The sequence below is a fragment of the Cyprinus carpio genome, chromosome B12 (assembly GCF_018340385.1).
Source record: "Cyprinus carpio isolate SPL01 chromosome B12, ASM1834038v1, whole genome shotgun sequence".
Lineage (NCBI taxonomy): Eukaryota > Metazoa > Chordata > Actinopteri > Cypriniformes > Cyprinidae > Cyprinus > Cyprinus carpio.
This window is the reverse complement of record NC_056608.1, coordinates 3,031,641-3,054,536: the sequence shown is the minus strand read 5'-3', so window position 1 is coordinate 3,054,536 and position 22,896 is coordinate 3,031,641. Positions and strand designations below refer to the sequence as shown.

The 22,896-nt window shown below is 38.0% G+C and overlaps 1 long non-coding RNA gene and 2 pseudogenes across 3 annotated transcripts; 2 read left to right on the top strand and 1 right to left on the bottom strand.

Moving 5' to 3' along the window:
* LOC109073026 overlaps positions 1 to 10,199 on the top strand; it is a 49,596-nt pseudogene extending 39,397 nt beyond the window's left edge.
* Positions 2,824 to 15,631, bottom strand: LOC109046437. 3 transcript variants are annotated; one of them, XR_006155954.1, is made up of 5 exons: positions 15,546 to 15,631; positions 13,372 to 13,483; positions 4,696 to 4,839; positions 4,521 to 4,584; positions 2,842 to 2,939 (listed from the first exon to the last, which is right to left on the bottom strand). It is a non-coding gene; the product is annotated as an uncharacterized LOC109046437 (long non-coding RNA). The 3 variants fall into 3 exon arrangements; XR_002010555.2 differs by lacking the exons at positions 4,521 to 4,584; positions 4,696 to 4,839 and having other exon boundaries at positions 2,824 to 2,942; XR_006155955.1 differs by lacking the exons at positions 4,521 to 4,584; positions 4,696 to 4,839 and having other exon boundaries at positions 2,827 to 2,939.
* On the top strand, positions 15,608 to 22,656 carry LOC122139048 (annotated as a pseudogene).
* The last annotated feature ends 240 nt before the right edge of the window (positions 22,657 to 22,896 follow it).

Below are 22,896 nucleotides of genomic sequence, written 5' to 3'. Positions count from 1 at the left end.
ACAAGATATTAACAGCAGTCTATTTCAATTACTTTATTAAATGTAACTGATTACTTTTGATGACTTTTACATTTGTAGCAAATTATTTCAAATGTTAATCATTTGCAAATATTTTAAAGAACTCAATTCTGATTACTGTCAGACTTTCAAAATCCTTCCTCGTTTGAATTAAGATTAGAATAATTCAATTTAAAGCACAGCCACCACAAAATCAGACTTTAAGCAGCTCTGTTCACTTTGAGATGGTTCTGCGGTTAAATACAGATTTAAAATCTAATAGCTATGATACTATTTTTGAAATCAAATCTTTGCATAGCTACGACAGAAAACACTGGAATCTGAAACAATGCTTTGGGGGAAAAACAGTTAATGTAAAAATAAAACATTAACAAATAATAATAATAAAACGCTGAGTTCTTCTCATATTTTATTACCATTTTCTAAACTGTAGTGAATGAACTGTGATATAAATGTTGAGGGTGTCTGAATAAGTTGTGGTGTGACTGTAGGTGCGTCTGTGGATCTGATGGATAAGGAGGGTCTGACTGCGCTCAGCTGGGGGTCTTTGAAAGGACATCTGTCCGTGGTTCGCTGCTTGGTGGAGAGAGGAGCTGCGACGGACCACGCCGATAAAAACGGACGAACGCCTCTCGATCTGGCCGCCTTCCACGGAGACTCTGACGTGGTGAGCCATGTCTCTGACAACTTTAGGTTAAAAAATACTTAATTTGAGACCAACTTTTCTAAATACCCCCCCAAGAGCCTTTTAAAAACTACATCCACCAAAACTCAAAACACACCTTCAAGACGATTTTGAGCACATCTGTACTATAGATAACTGGACTTTTGGTTTTCCCTGAGTGGACTTAGATTTGCTTTGAGAAGTTCTGGCAGTAATTCAGCTCCTCCAAACCTGCTGTTTTGACCTGTTGTGCTACTGGGTTTACTGTAGCGCATAATCAAATATCCAGTCCATCCATATAGTTAATAGTGTATGAATCAAAAAAGAAATCAAAGGCCTATTCAACCTTCAACCTTATTTTATTATTAGATATTCTTTTATATATATATAATATATATATATATATATATATATATATATATATATATATATATATATATATATATATATATATATATATATATATACACCAGTACAGGTCAAAAGTTTGGAAACATTACTATTTTTAAATGTTTTTGAAAGAAGTTTCTTCTGCTCATCAAGCCTGCATTTATTTGATCAAAAAATACAGAAAAAAAAACAGTAATATTGTGATATATCTTTACAATTTAAAATAATTGTTCTTAAATTTATTATACTTTAAATGATCATTTATTTCTGTGATGCAAAGCTGAATTTTTAGGATCATTATCACATGATCCTTTAGAAACTCATTCTAATATGATGATTCATTATCAAAGTTGGAAACAGTTCTGCTGCTTAATATTTTTTCAGAACATGTGATACTTTTTTAGGATACTTTGATGAATAAAAAGTAAAAAAAAAAAAAAAAAAAGAGGCTATGTTTTTAAAATATAAATATTTTGTAATAACAATATACACTACTGGTCAGTAATTTTTTTTTTTTTTTTTAAATCAATACTTTTATTCAGCAAGGATGTGTTAAATTGATAAAAAGGGATAGTAAAGAAAATATATTATTAGAATATATATTATTAGAATTTTTTTTTTTTCATTTTGAATAAATGCAGTTCTTTTTTAACCTTTTTATTCATCAAATCTATTAGACAGCAGAACTGTTTCCAACACTCATAATAAATCAGAATATTAGAATGATTTCTAAAATGATCATGTGATAGACTGGATGTTACATGTGACACTGAAGGCTGGAGTAATGATGCTGAAAATTCAGCTTTGCATCACAGGAATAAATTATTTTTTTTAAGTATATTCAAATAGAAAACTATTATTTTAAGTTGTAATAATATTTCACAATATTACTGTTTTTTATGTATTTTTGATCAAATAAATGCAGACTTGATGAGCAGAAGAGACTTCTTTCAAAAAAACATTAAAAATAGTAATGTTTCCAAACTTTTGACCTGTACTGTATATATATATATATATATATATATATATATATATATATATTGTATATATATATATATATATATAGAACCAAGCAAATTGTCCAAACAATATTACATATAACCAAACATGTCAGGGGTATATACAGAAATACAGAAAAACATTGTACATATTAAGCAGTTGTATCAAGTTTTTACTTTCAGATATTTTTCCAAATACAGTTTAATTTGTTCAAATATAGGCATCCATATTATACACATCAGCTACTGTAAAATGAACAACAATTCTTCTAAATTTCTGTGAAAAGAATGCATATTATAGTATGTGTATATTGTTATTGAAGTTTTAAAATGCTGTCTACACAGACAGCTCACTGCCCAACCAACAAAATATATTCTGAAGCCTAGCATTCCCATTAAGTTATAAAACATTATGTTCTGCAAACATGTAAAAAAAAAAAATATATTTTATTATAACATAAAAGAAAAATAAGGAAAAAATCCATTTTATCATTTAAAAACATTCATTGAAAAGTCCAACTAAAACATTTCAGGAAAAAAAGGTTTTCATGAACTATAAATAAATTATGGTTTTTTGCTGAAGTTATGAAAACATTATTACAGACCAGTCAACTTTCCGTTAATGTTAATGGAAGAACATTTGTTCATAACTTTGAACACTTAAGTAAGTGTAGGACTATCCACAGCAGTTTGTACTCAGACTTCAGTGTGTTGAATGTAATGTGAGCTTCCTCCTGTCCTCTGCTCTTTGCTGGTCTCAGGTGCAGTTCCTGGCGGATCACGGGGCTTTGATCGAGCATGTGGACTACAGTGGGATGCGTCCTCTGGACCGCGCCGTCGGCTGCAGAAACACGTCTGTGGTGCTCGCCCTGCTGAAGAAAAGAAAGGAGCCAAAAATCGGTATGACAGTTTACATGTAACCAAGTCATCAGACTGATTGAAAAGCCACGTCAACCCCTCATTCGATCCTATTGAGTTTGAACTGAATTTAATTTCCATCTGTTGAAAGAGGTAATGTAGTTTTGTAGTGACATAATTATGCTTGAACACTTGAATATGACTTGTTTTCCAAATTTGGATTCAAAAATACAGCACATGCAGTGCTTTGATGCACATATGTGACCTTGGAGCACAAAACCAGTAATCACACACAGAATTTTTCCCTCCCATCTGCGCTTTAATGGAATTGCGCTCTAATGCTACTTTGCCCTGTTTAGTAAATCCAGCCCATAGTCTACTAGTACTCTAGTTAGTAGAGCATCAAATGTGGACTGTCAAAATATGTGAAATATTCACGAATAAGTGAAATCAGACTGGATTCAATCAGTGCATGTAAACTTACCCCAGTGTTAATGTGGCTCAGGTTTTGTCTAAACACTGTAAAAAAATCAAAAGTTGAGAAAACATAAAAGTTTGAGGCAATCAGCTTCTGGAGACGTTTTATTTTGTAAAAGCAGAAATCTCTGATGATCCCCAAACGGCTCTCCTGTAGCTGGTTTCCTTAAACTTTAAAAGCGTAGTAAAAGCAGAAATCTCTTATGATCCCCAAATGGCTTAGAGGAGAGAAATGTACATTAGCTTGGTCTACAAAATTAGACATGACTGTAAATCCCTGTGTGTGTGTGTGTGTTTTCATGTAGCTCAGCTTGTGCTCGGCTGCTCCACATACTTCACTGACTCTTGGTTACGTGTCTCGTTATGTTTGTGGTGTTTGCCTTTGATTTCACTCGCTACCTGTTTCTCTTTCTCTTTGTACAGATCGTAAGGGCCTAGATGATGTATGCTGCTGGAGAAGTTCACTAATATAACTTGGTGCCAGTCCATTTAAACCCTTAAAAAACAAATAATAGAAACTTGTACTGAATTCTAAATTTGACTGGAAGCCAATGAAGGGATGCTAATACTGGTGTTATACTTACAAATTTCCTAGTCCCCAGTTTTTTTTTTTCAAGCCTGGCAGCAGCATTTTGAACCAGATACGGGCGTGAAATTGATGCAAGAGAAACATCATAGTACAATGAATTACAACAGTCCAGCCTGGACATGATAAAAGCATGCATATCAAAGGTTTCAATTTCGCTGTATTCCTTAATTGGGGAAAAAACCCCACCTCTTATCACAGAATTGATAGGCTTATCAAACTTTAACTTTGCATCAAAAATGACTCTGAGACCCCTTGTATGATTATGTACCTTAGAATTAAAGGGGCCTAACTAATTGATTATAAGTTCAGGAGAACTCACTTCAGTCTTAGATTCATTCAGGTGAAGAAAATTTGCTGCCATCCATTCCTTAATATCATTAAAACATGCAAAGAGAGGCTTTAAAGCTGAATTATCCCCCATTTTTATAGGGAGATAAAGCTGACTTTACTTTTACTTTCTCATTCTTCAGCCGAAGCTCTTATTTCCCCACCACTCACGGCTGCTTTTTCTGTGTGTCCCCCTCACCTTTCTTCCACGGCCACTGCATCACTCTTCACTTCGTCTTCCTGCCGCTCTCGCTTCCTCTCACCTAAACACACACCACTCTCACCACCACCTGTGCTTGTGCCGCCCGCTCCATCTCACTCTCACGCAACCCAATCCTCATTCCCTCGCTCTCACAAACCCTGACCTCTGAAACCTCAGGATGTCAGACGCTGCCGAGTCGGCGTAAAGGAGGTAATGCTTGTGCATCTCGCTTTCCTTCAGACATCCCGACAGCTCTCCGTTCTGTGTGCAGGGCTGTGTTTGGGTGCCGCAGGTTTAACTGGCACTTTAAACTGTCCTAAAGTGTTAAAAATGAAAGGTTACAGGGAATGAGAACTGAAGGCATCCTCATTCCGTTGTCCATGCCTTCATCTGTGTGTTATGACTCCTGAGCAGTGTTGGGGAAAGTTACTTTTAAAGGTAATGCATTACAAAGTTGCGTTTCTCCCTAAAACAAAAAGTAACTAATTATATTTTATTTTTGAGTTACTTTTTAAATCTGGGAAGGGTTTGCTTGTTTGTTTTTAGTATAAAAAAAGCTATTCTTTGACAAATGTAAAAGTCCTTTCACACCAAAAGTGAAATGAATGCACCTTAGACTGAAGGAAGTGTAAATTCTCGTCTGTACACTAGAGGGCGCCGCTCAAACAAATCACATGAAGAATATGATGCCGGAGAAGAAAGTTCAACACCATTCAGCAATAACTAAAAATAACTAAAACACAAATGTGTCATTTTTGCCTATTAGTATGATTGAAGTGGATCATCGAAGGTCATTAGTAAAGACATTGGTTAATAAAATGGGATTAAATACATAGATGATATTTGTCTTATTTAGCATATTTAATTATTGCAGGTTTGCATAATAATCTGAGTTTGCATTTGACTGTTTTTATTCATTTTGAGGAACACTGAATCTGTTTTTTTGTTTTTGTTCTAAACAGAGTAAAAACTACACAACACTCTGCAATTACAACACAATACCTTCCACACAACAAAACCAGAAAAATTAACACCTAACACTCATTACAAAAAATACACTTACATATTTCCAAAAAAAATCTCAGATATTTCCTTCTAAATTAAAAAGTAATATTACTTTACCAGTTACTTAAAGTAATCTGATTACGTAACATGCGTTACTTGTAATGCGTAACCATCAACACTGCTCCTGAGTGCTCTCTGCACTCCTCCGTCTCTCCCCATGTTTCCTCCTCAAACCAGTTGTTCATTTTGACCCATCAAACATCCTGTTACCCATAGGTCCTGCTACCTGGGCAATGGCGACATCGAAACCTGACATCATGATTATCCTACTGAGTAAACTTTTAGAGGAAGGAGATGGCTTCTACAAGGTCAGATTTACTCGATGTTTGCACAGATTTTGTCTAGTACTAAGTCCCTGGCTCTGTGTATTTACACAGTCAATCATCTTTTCACCTGCAGAAGGGTAAAGTGAAGGAGGCAGCTCAGTGCTACCGTGTTCTGAAGAAATTTCCCAGAGAAGGATTAAGTGAGGACCTGAAGGCCTTTAAGGAGCTCAAAGTGTCTTTGTTCCTGAACTTGTCTCGCTGTCGGAGGAAAATGAATGTGAGAACAGCTAAAATACTCTCATTCTAGTGCACAGTAAGATTCTGCATATAAAGCTTGCGTGATGCTGTAATATTGGAACTGCAGTATGAGGCATGTCGTGAGAACCTTGCTGATGTACTTCTAGTACAACTGTGCAAAATAATGAAATGTCAACCCCCAGATTACAAAAATGAAATACACCCTTTTTGGTTGCAGGACTTTGGTATGGCGGAAGAGTTTGCTACCAAGGCTCTGGAACTGAAGCCGAAGTCTTACGAGGCATTCTATGCTAGAGCCCGTGCCAAGCGTAGCAGCAGGTAGGGTTCTTCCATTGTTTATTTCCTTGAGCCCTGTTCACACCTCCAGCTACACACAGAGACAAGGCGATATGATTCTATTCATTTTCAATGGAGAGCTGGCGACTTCTGGTGACACGAGCGACCTTTGGCGACAGAATGTAGGTGTGTCAAGCGACAAAAGTCAAGAATAGTTTAGCTTCATGAAAATGAACAGCGAATTTCGTTAGAGACAACCAATAGGAGTGAAGAATCTGTCAGTGGCTCAAACGTCACCGTCCCGAGTGCAGGTTCCAGAGCGATTTCACTGTTTTATATGATATGACTGTAACCACAGACATGGATTTAAAAAATGATGCATGGAAAAGAAACTGTTGGCAGCCTTAGTGAGTTTGATTCATACATCGATGGTTCGAGTTGTTAATTTTATGATGCAGCGAGCAGTTTAGAAATGGCTAATGATTTAATACACCACGCTCTGCTGTAGTTTATGTAACAACACTCTCAAATAAATTTTAATTCCTAGTCAAATTAGAATGAGTTTGGGAGAAAAAAATCGAGTGACTCAAACTCGCAGAGATTGAACAGCATTTACTACTGATGCTGTGCATATATTTATTTAATTAACAATTGGCACCTTTATGATTCAATAATTGCATTCAGCCAAATTTGCGATTTTGTTTTGATTTCGATTAATCATTCAGCCCTAAATTAGAATGATGTCTTAGTTTTACCAGCAATATATAAAGTTGCGATAGCATTTTCTAAAGATATGTCCAGACGTGCAGTCTACCAATGACATTAGAATGACAGCGCTAGAAACGCACACAAGCATCTTCACAGGACAGAGCCTAGTGACAAAGTCACTGGCAGTGTGAAAAGGGCTTCACACATCAAGTTAACTTATTGGTGGCTTAATATTTCCATTGCCGCTTTATAGGCAATTCGTGGAAGCACTAGAAGACCTGAGGGAAGCCATAAAGCTGTGTCCCAACAGTCGTGAAATCCAGCGCCTCCTTCAGCGCGTGGACGAGGAGTACAGGCAAGTTACCCAATCAGAGGAGCCAGAGCTTGAGCCTCCTCCATCCCCACCACCATCTCCCTTCCGGTGGAGGAAGATGAGGAGCCCCCTCATCATACCCCTCCTCCTGAGCCAAGACTGGATGACATGGAGCCCGTCCAAGACTTGTTTGAGGATGACGACTTCCTTGAACAAGAGCTAGAGGCCGTGTCCTTGGTCTTGCTTCTGACATTCGCTCGAACGCTTCAAGCCTTGCCATTATATGCAGTCCACCCCTTTCTCCACCCCATCATGACACTGGGTACCTATCTGGAGGGCATGCCTTCGAGTTCCACCCAAGCTCCTCCTCTATGTCATCTCCTACCCATCACAGTTACCAGTCCACCTCTCCATGTCTCTCCAACACATCAGAACTCCCACTAACGCCAGAGTCCACCGCACACCTCTCCAGCCCATCAGTCCTCCTACCGCTTCAGCCCTCCACCCATTGGCAGTGGAGGGAACCAGGGGATGGACTACCAGAGTCCTCCGCCATCTCCTCTTAGGCGTGGGGCTCCGTTCAGAGGTTAGCCTCCGATCGAGAACATGTGTCTGTATCGTTCCCAGTCTGGCTCACCGGTCCGCTACCAGCAGGATCCTTTACCTAGCCGCCCTAAATCGCCACTGTTGAAGATGAGCAGCCAGCGGTCCTTCCAACTCCAGTCGCAACCTTCCCAGAGCTCTCAGACCAGCCAGCACCACCAGGTTCAGGGTCTGCGCCTGCAGCCCTCAATGGCACAAATCGTCCGCACTAACCAGCCCAGTAACAGCATGTACAGCCAGTTGGCGCATCCGCTTAGCAGTAGGTACCAAGGTAGTTCAATGGATGTGGACAGGGACAGAGATCGAGAACCGAGGCTGGTGTACCAACCCTCGCTGGATGGTCGGTCCATGTCTCAAGTGCAATCCAGCCTCAGTGTGGGAGCTCTCTGTCAGCATGGGGGCCGAGGTGGGCCTGCTGGTGTTCTGGAGTCAAACTTGGGAAAGATGAGATCCCTAAGCGACCCGCTTCGGCGTACCGCTCAGCTACAGGGGGACCCGGAGGCATGCGCTTCAGCCAAACCCCCCAGATAAGCCGCAGTCAGTCAGCGGCATACTATCCAGTCTCCAAGCACGAACTCGAAAGAGCGGTGGCGGCTTCTGCTCTGCCACCGTGCCAGCTGGGCTCTCCGGAGATCCCACACCTAGTGCGCAGACCTATCAGTGCCAACACAAGTGACCTAAAACAGCATGTACTAACCCCCAGACCACTTATCCACTCCCAGAGCGTAAATCTTCGCTTCTCCCCATCTAGTGGTAATATCTCCTCAGGCTCCAGCTGCAATCTAGCCCCTGGCTTCAGGCCGTCGTCCTCCATGGCTCAAATGGAAATCCCGCTGCAGACTGCATATGAACGGAGCTTCGATGAGCCATCTGCCCTGTCACCCTCTCAGAGCGGACTGTACTCGGGCGAACCCGCCCGATCCCGGACCACTCCGTTCATGGGCATCATTGACAAGACCGCAAGGACTCAGCAGCAGTACCTCCACCAGCCTTCCCGGGCCTGGCCTGTGTCATCTCTGGAATCAGTTATCACTAGCCCCACGTCACCTGGTAATCTGATCCACCAGGCATCCACAGCCTCCTCCTACAGCCCACCTACATCTCTAGGCAATATTGCCTACTACAATAAGACCAATAATGCCCAGAACGGACACATGCTTGAGGAGGAGTACTACGTCCAGCCCCAGCCCTCCTCCCTGGGCAAGCTTGTCAACGGAGGGGCCCGTGATCGAGACCTCCTGGAGCGAGTAAGCCAGGCGCCGACGTACCAGGATGTTAAGGTGGCACGAACAATGCCCGTGGCACAGGCGTACCAGGAGAAGATGTACCGCCAGCTTTCCCGCGATGCCAGACAATGTCCCACCTCGCCCATCAAACCAAAGAGACCCTTTGTGGAGTCAAATGTTTAGTAGGCACCCAAAAGGGTGGGCATAAGGTGTGAGTGACAGTGAATGTGTAGGTGGAGGTTATTAAAGCCAGTATTTTGAATAGAGGAAATGACATAGTAGAAACACTTTTAATATAGTAAAAAAAAAAACTGTGTTACAAAAGTTGTGTACAATTACCTGTGCCTAGTTTAAGTCAACTCAATCTGTTGGTAAACCTTAGAACTCGGGTGCCGGACAGGTACAGATACCCTGGCAGCCCCCTTTTGGAGCATTGGAGTGAAAAAAAAAAGTTCTTTAAAGCTCTGCACATTATTATAAAGCACATTTATTGACGTTCCACAACAGAGGAATAGTGTGTCTTCCCATCGTTCCCAGCACTAAAGCGGAAACACAACTGGCGATCTGTGTGTTGAACTCATTCCCTCTCTCTCTAAAAACTCCTTCTCTCTCTCTTCCCAATGAAACTAAACAAATTTGCCAGGCATTTTGGACATCATATTGTTGAATTGTTCAATACTGTAAAAAGTGCAAATCTGTTTCAGAAAAATTAAGTTGTAGTTATAGAAGAATAAGAGGAATATTTCTAATTAAGTTATATGATGTGTAGAAATATTCAAGCGGTTTTGTGTCAGGTTTATTTTGTCTTTAATTATGTATCTATTGATTTGGACTTTTGGAAATGGCATCAGATATTTTCAAAATAATGATTCAGAGTTTATGACTGGAGATTATTATGATTACACTTATTACCTTACAATTCTGGCTCCCGAGCAGAAATATTGTTTGTGTCAAAATTCACAGTTGTAAGAGTGGCAATAATATTAGTTCAAAGCACTTTCGTGGGTATAAGCTTAATATGATTTTCAAGTAACCCTCGCATTTTGTGGATATTGCTAAGTCTTTATTTACTAAATGAAATAATTATTTACAAAGTACTGGAGTGCCAATCCAGACGCATTTCAAGTGGAGGAATGTATCACACCATAGACGTCTTATGAACTCTACAGTATGTGTGCTACGCAACAAAGTTTCAGGGGGAGCGTTTGCAAGGTAGTAATAGAATTCCTTCTCTATTTTCAGTTCCTTTATTGTTCTAAGAAATGGAATCTTGCATTGTCACAGAGAAGCATTAGTATATCAAGTGAAGTATGTTTGTTTTAACTTCTAAACTTTTATTCGTAACTTTGGTCTGTCTGTGACACTATGACGAAAGAGAGCACTTTATTCATTTGTAAGGATTATATGGAATGTGAATATGAAGGGGTTGGAGATGTTTTTTTGTTCTGTTTTGTTTTTGGATCTGGGATGGGAAGTCAAACGTTACTAACGGACGTTCAGTGGACGCTGGAAAAATAACCTGTGATTAGTTGTACTACTAGAAATAAAATAGCAGTTATTGTCCTTGGTGCAATTCTAATTTTTCAAGCAAATGAATGAACAATAATATAAAAGAGCAAAATTATGTTTTTAAAAAGTGTATATAACAGCCTTTATAGAGCGCAGTGTACTTGCTGTATATAGTGGCCAAATGTGTTCATGCATACTAAATCTGCAAACGCGTCATCGAATCAGCGTGAGAAAGACTTGATGAACCTCACGCCTCAAACACAGTTCAGTGGCGTCACCACACCACCGAAAAAGCAGCAAACCAGCCGTTTTAAAATAGTGCATTTGTTGTGTAAAAATACAATATTCATGCTAGTTCCGTTCAAAGGTCTCTGCTTCAGAATGGCGATATTATTAACATGCGGAGCTTAAATGTGGCTTTGGTCAGATCTTCATCAACAAATACACTATGTGGACAGATATCTAGACAGCTTGTCTTTAAAGGCAACCATACTCACCTTTCTATTGCTGTCAGTGTAAACTTGCTTGAATCGAGAAATGCCTCATGGTCAACTTTGGGGGAAAGCTAAATAAATAACACTTGGGAACACAGGACTCTGATGTGTGGTTTTTCGGTGCAAGCTATTTTTGCTGTACATAACCTGACGCATGATTTATCCTCCATTCCCCTCTGAAATCAACATACACAGACATTCGTGAATCTGCTGTATGTCAAGGAACTAAACAGAAATAAAGTTCACACCTGACGAAAAAAGAAATCTCCACCAAACTCAACAGGAGAGATGTGACATTTACCTCTGAAGGGTTTGGACATTTTTTTTTTATAATCTTTTCAGTTGGATTTGAGTTGATTTTCATGTACTTGCTTGCTAAGCAGAGTTTCTCGTCTGTAAAATGTGAGCTTTCAGAGCGCTGTGACAACGTTTAATGACTTCAATAAACCAGAATGTGTTTTTATCTTGTCACTTGTCATTTTTATATGCTTTAAGAAATAACTGATCGAGCTCCTAAAATTGCTTTTATTGCAGTTTACTGTACTTTATACACAGATGTTACAGAAGTGCTAATAATCAAATCATTTCATCAATCAAAACAAGAATCGTAAGTGTTTGAGTTCAAAGTTTTCTCACCCTCAGTTCATCCAGATGTAGATGAGTTTGTTACATCAGACTTTTTCACACTGATGCTCTGCGGTGAATGGGTGCCGTCAGAACATCACAATAATCCACAAGTCTCCACAGCACTCCAGTACATCAGTTAATGTCTTGAGAAGTGAAAGGTTGTGGATTATTGTGATGTTTTTATCAGCTGTTTGGACTCTCATTCTGACGGCACCCATTCACTGCAGAGCATCCATCGCTGAGACACTGATGCAGTGCTATATTTCTACAAACCTGATGAAGAAACAAACATCCTGATCTCGGATGAACTGAGGGTGAGTAAATGTTCCGCAAATGTTCATTTTTGGGTGAACTATTCCTTTAAACAGACACATATGATACCTCAAATCATGCTGGTTGTTGAGAAAATTACCTTTCTCACTAATCAAACTTAGAATTTTCCCCTGGAGAATTATATAACTCCTCCAGCCATATCTATGGACTTGGACCTTTTTTTTTTATTTGTGGTGGTTAGCAACACCTTGAGACACCTTGGGATCATAATCTGCAAATACTGGCCCAAATGAACGTATCTGTGGTGTTCACACAAAATGTAAAAAATCTAGTTTTTCCCCACTTTGCCAAGACAGAACATAGATTTTTGCTTATAAAGCAAGTTTGTTACAATCATACAATATGTATATTTGTATATATATACTGTAAGACTCTATGCACAATCACAAATTACATGACAAAACTGTAGTTAATGTAATCTATTGGATTACACATTTTAGGTAATGCATTCAGATTACTTTTGAATTTATCACAGATTTGACAGATTTCTATTGTATATATATATATATATATAACTTAATGACACTATTCTTTTCTTTTTTGTTTTTTAAAGAATCCTCTTCTGCTCACCAATAATAAAAACATTGCTTGAGCAGCAAATCATCATATTAGAATGATTTCTGAAGATCATGTGACACTGAAGACTGGAGTAATGATGCTGAAAATTACAGCTGCGCCTCACAGAAATACATTACAGTTTAACAGAGATTCACAGAGAATTTTTAAATAGTAAATATATTTTTACAATATTACTGCTTTTGCTGTATTTTTGGTCAAATAAAATGCAGGCTTGGTGAGAAGAAGAGAATTCCTAAAAAAAATAAAAATCTTAAAAGCTTTTGACTGGTAATGTAAATAAATAAAGAAATTTACAATCAACCTTAAAAAACAAACAAACAAACAAAAAAAAATAATAAATATATTTGTGACATCTGATCAAGTTTTCCAGATTGCATTAAATTAGTTACTATATGGTACTGGTGAAGTAATTATGCAATGTATATGTGATATTTTGAGGCCTAATATGATATAATTAGTGGTCAGCTGATTTTTTCATGGTCCATTACCTGATGCCAGTGATATTGCGTAAAACCATTTAATAACAATTGAGAAAAATTAAATAAATGTACATTTATTATACAATATTTACTCTTATAACACTGTACCCACCGAGAGAGATCGAGCCCGGTCTTGTGCAGGGCTCCGTGCATCAGAAGAGCTCCAAACAGCAAAGACAAGCTACAGTGAAAGAAGAACAGCAGAAGAGTCCCCAGCAACACCCCTGTGGAGAGAGTGAAGAAGATAAAACATTTAACATCCCAAAAAAAGACCTGCAATGACTTGATGTGGTGAGTGAGCCACGGTGAAGATTCAAGAAAGGCCTAAACATCCCAAAAACAACAGATACGGCCCTGCAGCTAATATCTTACTGTACGAGAGAGATGATTTAGTCAGTCTTACATACAAATAAGCAGTGTTGGGGAAAGTTACTTTTAAAAGTAATGCATTACAATATTGTGTTACTCCCTAAAAAACAGTTACTAATTACATTACTTAGTTACTTTTTATGGAAAGTAATTAATTACATTAGTTTTGAGTTACTTTTTAAATCTGGGCAGGGCTTGCTTGTTTGTTTTTAATATAAAAAGTTATTCTTTGACAAATGTAAAAGTCCTTTCACACCAAAAGTGGAATGAATGCGCCTCTGGCTGAAGGAAATGTAAATTCACGTCTGTACAGTAGAGGGCGCTGCTCAGACTAATCACATGAAGAATATGATGCAGAAGAAGAAAGTTCACTAAAATTAAACACAAATGTTTTATTTTTGCTTATTAGTATGATTGAAGTGGATCATCGAAGGTCAGTAGCAAACACACTGGTTAATAAAATGGAATTAAATGCATAAATGATATTTGCATATTTAGCATATTTAATTATTGCCCCCCCCCCCCCCAGGTTTGTCTAATATTCTGACATGTTCTCACTGAGTCCATATCCACAGACACAAACAAACAATAAAATTACATACAATTATAAAAGTAAACACATGTTCATATTTAGTCTAGAACTACAGAACAAGATCATGTTCACACACAACACTCTGCACTTACTCCTGATTACTGTCTCCATGGCAACACCAGAGCTGTCACTCAATACATGGAAACAAAGTAACTGCTGTTACTTATTTGAAAAAAGTATCTCAGATATTTCCTTCTAAATTAAAAAGTAATGCGTTACTTTACCAGTTACTTAAATAAAGTAATCTGATAAGGTAACTGGAGTTACTTGTAATGTTTAATGCGTAAAATCCCATTCACAACTCATTAAAATTGAGTTCAAAACGATTATTTTATTCCTACAACAGATCATGTGACTGAAAACTAAAATAACTTAATAATGTATTATATTAAATAAATATAAATAGGTTTTGTTCAATTGTCAGCAAGATGTTTTAATAATTTAAAATATGATGATACAATTTAGTATGATAGAATTCTAGTTTTCTGTATTTTAATAAGTGCAGGTTGTTGAATCTTCACATATCTGTTACACTGAATGATGATGATGATGGAGCATCAGTTCACCCAGATTTGGACATTATATGTTCAGGAAAGTTATTTGAAGCATTAAAATATACACTTTACTTAAACATTTGTACATTTCTTTTGATATATATATATATAGATAGATAGATAGATAGATAGATACATATGATATATATATAGAGAGAGAGAGAGAGAGAGAGAGATAGAGAGAGATGATATATTTGTTATATATGTTTGTTTTATATATATATATATATATATATATAATATATCTATATATATTATATATATATATTTATATATAGTGACCCTGTACTATATAAATTTGCACATGTAGATAAATATTAGGACTACTTTGTACAGTGTTTATTTATTCATTTGAAAATAGATAAACATTTATTTAAAATCATACGAATTAGAATCAATATTTAATATTTTACTTCTTAAAGTATCCAAACTTTTCTGAAACACAAAATTATTTTTAATCGAATTAATCTCTTCAATTATTTTTTGTATTAGTACATTTTAATTGCTTAGAATAAATGGAATAAAATAAGTGAAATATTACTAAGATGTGCCTTTGAAACACTTTTAATCGTGAAAATACAAAATAAGAATCTTATGAAAACGATCGAAACGATTCAAAAGCTTTTCAAAACCCATGTAACTGACTAAATATTAACTTTGTGTTGTTGTTGTTGTTTTGTTATATAGGCCTATATATGTTAATTCTGTATTTATGCTGTTTAATATATTACATTAATTATATACTGTTTTTATTTTTGTTATTTATCTCACGCTCTGCTCAGTCTGACGGTTGGGCCTCTTTCCTGTCTGCGTCACTTGCGTCTACGTCACGTGCGTCTACGTAAAGCTGGCGCTCCGGTGTCCTGGCGGAGAAGATGGCGGCTCCGGGACCGGGGGAGTACTTCAGCGTCGGGAGCCATGTCTCTTGCCACTCACCTGTTTAGGCCAGCGCTTGCAGGGAGAGGTGGTTGGCTTTCGACTATCCGTCCAAGATGCTGACTCTGAGTATCCTTGGTCCTCGGGCGCGTGTGTTTAAACGGCGGCTCCGCGAGCGTGTCTGCGCTAGCGGCCTCATTCAGCGCCCGCTCCCGTTACTCTCCGTGCGGTGTCTGCACCCGGTCCGAGCTGAGCTGGTTCGGTGTGTGTCGATCGCTGAACGCGTGTTGTTTGTGCGTCGCGTGGTGATTAGCGTGTGCTCGGCCGACAGCGTTAGCCGCGTGAGCTGATGTCTTTAGCGCGCTAAGCTAACGTCTCTCCGGTGCGCTGACGGCAGCTCGCGGTCTCACGGTATATTCGTGATTTATTCCCTCAGATATTACTGCAGGAGAGATGAGAGAGATCCTCCAGACTGTGTGGCTCGGGTTACTGTAACACACGAGCTGTGTCTGCTGTTCTCAGATCAGTGCTCGTGTTCCTCAGTTTCTGCTCACAGCAGTTACAGATCCATCACATTCTGTTCGATGTATATTTAATGTAGAAAATATCACCAAACAGGTGTTAAGATAAGTCGCTGCTATACCTGTGTATAACTGACACTCCCGACATGCGCTTCAAATGTCACGCGTGTGTGGTGTATATATATATATATATATATATATATATATATATATATATATGTGTGTGTGTGTGTCTGTATGTGTGTAGATATATATATATATATATATATATATATATATATATATATATATATATATAAAAAACATTCCTTAACCTGTTAACTACGGGACGCCTATGTTTACTTCACTAAATCCTCATCTAATCATGACAAACTATATATCGTTGGAAAGGTGTAAGACTCCTAAAATATTTTACCAATGTTTTTAGGAAAAGTAATAGATTAATGCATGACAAGAGTGCACCCTCAAAAATCTACATCATCATCGCAGGAGTTCTGACCTTGTCAAAAAAAAGTCTTCTTCGTTGCCTCTTTCTCTGTCACACTTCAGAAACAATCAGAAATTATGTATCAACTTAAAACCTCAAAATTCATTTAAAACCCATTTTAAAATCAGACCATGAAAATGGTTATGTTATAAAATGTTTTTGGTTATGAATTATAAAGACTTTAGTTTGGAAAGTGCACTTTCAAGCCTATGTTCAGAAATGTGAGTGTCAGTTAAAGGGGTTAAAGGCCTGATGATCATATTTTAACATGATTTCTGAAAACTATGTATGGAAAGAAACCTTCATTATATTAAAAGTTCATTTATTTTTGTAAGGTTTATTTTTATTAAAAAATAGCTAAATTTTCACTGCAAAGTGGACTTTTTTTTTTTTTTACAATTGCTCTAAAAGGCGTTCTACTTTAATATTAGTATATCCTTGAGATGACGGAGGCATGAGGAAGATCGTGTGTGACGGGGGTTTAGCATGAAGATGTCTTAGAAATCAGTGTGTGTAAAATATAACACTGTGCTTTGAGTTAAAGAAGGATTGAATGGTGAAGCATCATCTGAGCAATGTGTGTGAGAATGAATGAATTAAAGATAAACTGTGATGTATGTAGTGATGAATGGATCGGTCTCAGTTGATCTTCATGAGAGGTCATCTCTCTGTTAATCACGCGTGTGTATAAGTGTGACCTTGACGTGTTCAGCCTGTCTCTTCTCCCTCATCTTATGTTTTGTACACTTGTTGAACCGATTACTCATGTTGGTTTAGTCACAGTTTTGCTTTCTAGATGGACTCTTCGCTGGTTTTAAACGTCTGGGTGTTAAAAGAAGAACATGTGTCTGCTGTGTAGCTCTCCATGATCAGAAAAACTCATTTCCCAAACAAAGATTCAACTTTTAAGATAACGTTAGTATAATCCTCTCTGCATGTGTCGGTGTGGTTTCTCCTTAACCCTTCTCCTCCCAGAATGCCCTTCCTCCAGCGCTAAGCCCAACCTCAGCGACGTCATCTTGGTGAACCTAGCCTATGTTTCAGACGTGGGACGTCATCAAATGACCGCACTGAGACCTTCCTCCTCCTCTAGCATCCTTGAATATTAGCAAGGTAAGATCGCATTTACACTTCATATCGTCGTAATTAAAAACATGTGTGAGCCAATCAGAACGCATCTGACTTTAAAACTTAAAAGCTTCAGGTACACAGAATGTTATCATCTGTTGGTGTGAATGGATGCTAATATACACACTGAACACAATTATAAACACAACACTTTTGTTTTTACTCCCATTCTTCATGAGCTGAACTCAGATCTAAGACTTTTTCTATGAACACAAAAGGTCTGTTTCTCTCAAATATTGTTCTCAAATCTGTCTAAATCTGTGTTAGTGAGCCGAGATAATCATCCACCTCACAGCTCTGGCATATCAAGATGCTGATTAGACCGCATGATTATTGCACAGGTGTGCCTTAGGCTGGCCACAGTAAAGACCACACTTTTATCACACAGCACAATGACACAGATATCACAAGTTTTGAGTTCAGAAACAGTCTCAGGGAAGCTCATCTATTACCAACTTTCTTTATCCAAAAAATGAAAATAATTAAAGTTATACAAGTAATTAAATCAATTCTCTGAAACACAGCTGCAAAAAAATTCCATAATATTTTTCAGTAATGTTGTAGGCTTTATGACAGACTTGCCCTGCACGTTACACTTAACTATATTTTCAATTTCGAAGTGATTCCAATCATATTTCAGGAAACTAAAACCATCAGTGTGAATCTGAAGTGTCTAATCGGACAGATTTTCTTATTGTTTTGAAGACAAGAACAGTAAAAATGATCATTTATCGGCAGATACTGATATGGAGGCTGATATATCATGCATCCCTGTGTCAGTGTCGTTTTTATGCCACGCAAGGTGAAGTTTAGTTTCAGTTGCTTGCTGCAAAGTGTGTTTTTTCATTAAGGGGTGGTCACACTGCACTTTTCGTTCCATTGACTTCCATTCATACGCATGCGAATGCGTCAGACCGGAAATGCAAGCTCATGTGAAAAATGTCCATAGACAGTAAAAGAAATGGACACAGCGAGCCCGTTGGATTCAACGGAGACAAGTGAACTCAATTAGAAGCACGCACTTGCTGGGGGTCGAGCGTACTGCGCAGACTCAAACTCAGCTTGATGACGTAGATGTCACGTGAGCAACCTGTCTGACAATTGTAAGTCTTCTAATCGCTGCGCCAAGAGAAATCTGAATCACCCACCGAATCTTGCAGACGTTGTTGAATAAATTTTGTCCCCTTGCTTTTTATGGACTCTCTATGGGCTTCTCCCTTGACTTCATGCCTCCACGTCCCCCGATAGCCTCATAGACAGTAAAAGATTGCCTGCGAGCTTCTCCTCCTGTCCATACGGTAATTTCTCTACTGTGCGACAGAGTCGCAGGTTATGATGCAATCGTTAGCCTATTTTTTACAAAAAAAACTGCGTCTACGGGGCCATAACGTAAGATACAAGGTAATTGGGGCCTTTTATACATTTTCGTGTTTCTTTAGAAATAATGAATGGCAAATAAACCACTCAGATGTAAAGTTATTCACTGTCAAAGTGACGCCAAAATGAATGGGAGTCAATGGGATGCTAACACCAGGTGGGGGTCCGCTAGCCAATGGCGGCGCCCGGGGATGCTTCAATAAAATATGAAACCCTGCCCCCTGAAAATTTCGCATTTCGCTGCGTTCCAAAGTTCAAGTTTGGTGAACTCTGACCTGCGAATTTGCATCACGTGAAGACGTGGGACCAGTCGAATATCGATACGTCACTGCGTGACCTCTCTGTACAGAAATTAAAAAATTAAGGAAGCGCTAATTTTAGCCGTTGCGCAGCATCCTATTTTATATAATACATCTTTAAAAGATTATAAAAAAAAGGTGCATGGTTTGCAGTGTCAATGGAAACAGGAACAGATGGTACATTTGAATGAGGACACATTTTATAATTTTTTATTGCTTAGTGTGTATGTATTTATATATGGAAAGAGACAGTCAGAGAGTAAAACATAATAAAACACTTTCAATGCTGACGCAAAAGGCACAGTACAAGCACATTAATCCATGTTGTGATTACTGAGGGGAGACCGTTAACCTGCTCCCGCCCATTCGCAGCGGTGTCCGAAAAAATTTCACACATTCAAAGTCTAGTGTGACCACCCCTTTACTAATATCATTAATAGCCAGGCATCGTTATCTAGTGTGGAAAACATGTTATTGTGAACTTTGCATTGGTTTATAAGCTTATACGCTCCAGACATCAGCCTTGCCTTACAGTTTATTAATTGGTAGACAGCTAATACTGCTGTTTAAATGTTAGTATTTGCTCCACATCTATTGTATTTTTATTTATCATATTAATCCTGTGCTGTTTTTCCCACATAATTCGGGATGCACCAAAAACTCTGGATGCTCTTGGCTGAAAACCGAAACCAAAATTGCTTTGTAATGATTTATTTATTATTTTATTAAATAATACAAAGTAATTTTGTAAGACTTTTTTTTTTTTTTTTAAATTTAACTCAATTTGAATGATACTGAATTTAAAAATCGCAACACTTTTATACTGAGTGTAACACAATAAAATTGGACAGAAGTTATACACTCAAAAAAATAATTCATTGAACTCAATTTAATTGAGGACAGGATTTCAATCCAATAACTGTGGAACCTCAACTCATAAAAAACACATTCATGCAATGAAACGTAATGGAGTTGGATCAAATCTAGTTTAAATGAAATGGATACGTTTATGACAAGTTTTTTTTATATGCTTGATGAAATTCCAACTACAACATTTAACTGGAAAATAACGTTTTAGGCAGAAATCCTTCTAAGCACTCTCTCAAAGAAATGATACATTCAATTTACTTAACTCTAGGTGTTAGCCGTAAGACGGTTTTGTTACATCCATGGTGTGACCAAAGTAGTTATTTTATTAATACAGCTTCATCTCATGATCGCAGGTCCTCAACCCAAGCCCCCCCCAAACACTAACCTACCACAAACACTTAAATACAATCATAAAAGAGCATTAAACATTAATACCTCTTCCAATTCTGAAATCTTAAAAAAACTGCATAAAATAACATTTTATTTCAACATTTACTCTCGTTATCCAGCCCTGTGCAAAGCATGATGGGAAGGGGAAATCCACTTCCTAGTTACACAAGTAAAATCATTTATGTACTCTCAACTCAAATTAATTAAATTGGTTGTAAAGAATTGTTGGATTAACTTCACTAACAAAAGGAAATTGAACAAGCATCAAAAGTTATTTTTGGTCTACTTCGTTGAAACATGTTCTTTCAAAATTAAAATATTGAGTTGAGCCAAAACACAACTGTGTGAAGTCAGTTTCATGAAGTGCAGTTGTGCTTGAGTTAATGCACAGTGATAATTTTCAGCGGCTGAAGATCCGGTTCATCCCGACACACAATCATAGTGGCTCGAAACACTTCCCATATCTCCACCAGATGAACATGTGACAGTGAATAATACATTCTGGAGAAGGTCTGTCAGTTTTGGCTTATTTTGACATGTCTTTTTTCCACAGCTTGCCAGTCGGGCAAGGACAGAAAAGGAAGACAAGTTGTCCCAAGCCTATGCAATCAGTGCTGGGGTGTCCGTCGAGGGCCAGCAATTATTCCAGACCATACACAAAACGTAAGAGTTGCCAACTTTATATACACTGTGAAAACAAATGCATTGAATACGTTTGGCTGAAGATTAAAAGCGTGTGAGATCTGTAGCCTGGAAGTAGTTTTCTTCCACATTCTACAAAGTGGGTTTGCTATGATGATCGCATTCAAGTACAATGTCTAAAAAAACACGTGAGAAGTCAAGCCTAGACATTCAAACATAAAATGTGTGTTGTCTTCACCTGATCAGTGAGATGGTGTTGCTCGCGGCTGGGTCCGTCTTCAGTTTGTTGTCTGATCTCTTTGTTTTCCAGCATCAAAGACTGTAAATGGCAGGAGAAGAACATCATTGTTATGGATGATGTCGTAATCTCGCCACCATACCAGGTGGAGAACTGCAAAGGCAAAGAGGGAAGTGCTCTAAGTCATGTACGCAAAATTGTGAGTATCATGCGGTCCTTCATCTCAGTGACAGTTTGTTTTAACACATCTCTAGGTTTCACAAGATGGACAGTGTTAAAAGAAAAGGCAGCAGTCATTTTTACGTTCAGTCTCAAAATGTGAGATACATCAAATAGATAACTATAATAGATGGATGCTTGAAATACTGCTACAATGCAGTGCCACCCTTTGATCACATCATACTCTCTCAACGGTGTGAAATTGGCGTTTTGGTGCCAGTGATGGAAAAATGGAATAAAATGCACTTCTAATTGTGTTTTTACAAGGGCTGGGTTGACCATTCTTCTCTTGCTTTAGTTCATTTTGATGAATCCGTATTGATTCTTAAATCCCAAGATCAGTCTTTTAATCGAAGTTGTTTTTAGTTTACATCTTTGTATTTAAAAATTTATTTAATTTGCCACTTGTAGTACACTTGAGTGCACTAGTGCATTAAAGATGGTTCAAGTGTACTACAAGTGGTAGCTAAATAGTTTTTTAAATAGAGAGAGTATGTTAAAAGTGCATTTTAGTTTATATTCATGGTGTCCCAAAATAGCACACTTAGATGATCTTAAGAATCATTTTTAGTATATTAAGTATAAAAGTAGTGCATGAAAATAGAGCATTATGGAAGTTTTTTTCTCCCCCCACCTGGGATGTATCGGTGGTGTTGACATGTTTGTGCTGTGCTTGGTGCATCCTCCTGTACAGCCGTCATATAGATCACTAACTATGACCCGCTTGTCTCTGTCCTTCCAGGTTGAGAAACATTTTAAAGATGTGGAAAGCCAGAAGTCGATGCCGCGCACACAAGCACAGCAAACACAGAAGGACTCGTCTTTATCCTCCTGAGTGCATCCTATGATCGCACCGCGGGCATCAAGGGCCTGAGAGCTGGTGGAAGCCGGCGCTCTTCTCCTCCTCTGCGGCGCGGTCCGAGGGTGGATGCACCGAGGGCCTAGGGTCTGGAAGATCAACAAAAGAAACAAACACATACACAACACTCCCCCCCGGTAAAAAAAAAAAAAAGTTTTAAGAAAAAACACAAGAGTGAAAAGTTCATTCTAAATTAGACTTTATAAAGATAATTTA